The sequence below is a fragment of the Physcomitrium patens genome, chromosome 4, assembly GCF_059467195.1.
Source record: "Physcomitrium patens ecotype Gransden chromosome 4, ASM5946719v1, whole genome shotgun sequence".
Lineage (NCBI taxonomy): Eukaryota > Viridiplantae > Streptophyta > Bryopsida > Funariales > Funariaceae > Physcomitrium > Physcomitrium patens.
The window spans coordinates 10,772,722-10,775,260 of NC_143413.1; the positions used below are offsets into that span (position 1 = coordinate 10,772,722).

At 45.6% G+C, this 2,539-nt stretch overlaps 1 long non-coding RNA gene across 1 annotated transcript; it reads right to left on the minus strand.

The window, feature by feature from the left end:
* Positions 1–264: 264 nt before the first annotated feature.
* LOC149989395 (uncharacterized) lies at positions 265–1,679 on the minus strand. Its single transcript, XR_016502779.1, has 2 exons — positions 1,294–1,679; positions 265–1,085 (listed from the first exon to the last, which is right to left on the minus strand). It is a non-coding gene; the product is annotated as an uncharacterized LOC149989395 (long non-coding RNA).
* Between the last annotated feature and the right edge of the window lie 860 nt (positions 1,680–2,539).

The following is a 2,539-nucleotide window of genomic DNA, read 5'->3' on the forward strand; positions in this document are numbered from 1 at the left end:
ATGGCTGTTATAGAGGTTTGGTTACTCATTGCTGCTGAGTAACCAAAATCAGTAAGTAAACAAGCACATAATAAGATAAACACAACAAAAACAACACGACTACCACTCCTTTTACAAAGACAACTAGATCGTCACCCTCTGACACTTGAATGGTCCAGTTCCATACTCGTACGGGGGTTGTGCTGTGGCGCTAACTATTAAGTTATTTTCATACAAAATATGCGACACTGGTATCAATCTTCACGACAGAGTGAAAGAGACCACTTGAAGAATCTCTGATATATAACAGTCATCTCATACCACAGAATAAGATTACAAGCAATTCTGCAGTTCCTGCAATTATCTGCACTTGTACGGCAAGTTTGTGCGCACTGAAGCTTGCAACAGCACAATTGTGAATACAGATAAATAGGATTTTGGTTCGAGTGATGCTGATCAACAATGATCCCACCTTTAAGTAGCAGCATCGAAGCTAAGCTCTCTGATCTCATCAGCTCTTAACGAGAATTTATAACAGGATCAACCCTTGATTGGCCGAGATGCGTTCACAACGATTTAAGGAGTTTCAACGGCAAACTTCTACAACACTACTTGCGACTAACGACTGGAACCAGAGTCCAGAGCAGGTAAGAACATAAGTTGGTTCATCAAGGTGAAATGTGTACAGGACGAGGCATGACACGCTTGGCAGTGCAGCACGCAGTTTATTCTTCGCTACAATGCCCATTACGTAGTTCATACACCACAAAGGGACATGTACTTCGACGGTCGCCGGAAAACCACTGACAAAGGGAGGGAAGAAGCCATCTGCACAGGCTGGGAATCGTGAATGGTTTCTGTGGACTCCTCTAAGTTCACAGTCTCGGCCATAGATGGTAGCAGTTCCTTGCCTGAAGGTTTTGAAGTCGGGAAGTAATGCTCCATCGGTTGACTAACCAACGCACATGAGCAAAAAGATTTCAGAAAGAATCGAAACGACGTCCAGCTGATTCGGATGCCGTGGGAGGGGTCTGGTTAACCGTTTTATCTGAATTTCTGGGTCTTGAGGAAGATGTGCTTTAAAGAATCAATCAGATACTCCAAATCTAATTCAATGAATCGGAACCAGAGGTTAATCTAGGAAAGCGGTGTTTCTGTCATGAAGCATCACATCGAATATTGGAGAGGGCAAAAAGCATGCAAAATGCTGCAACAGTGTGGGAAGACTGTCATGGATAAGTGCGGTCAGCTGGGAATAACCAGATACCTCCACAGGATTAGATCTGCCATGAAATCTAGTGAAGGGACATGTACCTGATCGATCACGCCTTACTGAAACTGCCACAATCCGATCGGACTGCCCCGCACGCAAGAGTTACGATCCGTTTCCGCCTTGTTGCATGATGAATGGGGAATTCTATTTAGAGCCGGCGCAGTCCCCAAGAGCCGCCAATTCAAACGCAACATCGTAATGACTCATCGAAGAGGAACCTTCCTGATGGCGGCAATTCCCAGGCTGACCTTTTCACGCCCGTCACATGTTGCCTTCTCATCCAATGCCCTCGCTCCCATCTTCAGAAATAAAACCCATTCGGATCATGCTAAATACTCGCGAAGTTGTTCGTCATTTTTTCATTTAAACAATTCACACATAATAGATAGCACTGACCAGGCTATGGGCGATTTAATCATTTCGGCATCGAGTTACTAAAGGAGCCAATCCTTCCCTCCCCAAAACTACCGAGAATGGCAACGAGAATGCAGACCGAATTATCCTTCCTTGTCAGAGGCTGACGCTTGGGTGGGAATCGCATCGGTCAGACCGCTCGGCTTGACTTCATTCAAACCGAAGTCAGCTTTTCATTTAGGATTTGCGGCTCCTCGTCACCTAAATGTTCTTCGGCTGTCTGTCCGTCGATATTTCCCATTCTACGTTTCCTTCTTACCTCAAATGGCGCCACGGACAGTCCAATGGCAGGTAGGCTTCCATACAAAGTGCCGCTAGGTTCCAGTTTTTAAGTGCATGGGGGAGCATATCGGATCAGCCTAATCCAAACACGGCGAATCGATCGCACATCTCAGATTCGTGCAGGGACAGGATCGTCTGCACTTAAGGGAAAAGGTACAGCTTCGTCACAGAAGGATGCTCTGAACATTAAAATCGATGGCCAACAGAATAAACTTCATAATTTCAAGAAAAAGGGGCAATCATCAGGGATCATCTCCACCCTTCAATGCCGCTAAGAACCTGAATGCGCTTCCAGGCGGCTTGACTGGAACGACTTGCGGATGCAGGCCCGTTGTGATGTTCATCATCATCTCGGACATGATTTCATCGTAGAGCGTACGCGTATTGAAATCAGTGCTGTTTTCGATGAGTTCATAAATTTTCGCAAGGTCAGAATCTATTTTCAGGAGATCTTCAATGTTTCTTCACCTTCTAGCACCTACGCTGTAGTTATGATGGCGAGGACACGAAGTCTGGAAGCTCTGATTCTTCACCAGGACTTCGGAGCTAGTAAACCTCTATAAGGCCGAATTCGGAGCAAACAAAAGCTTT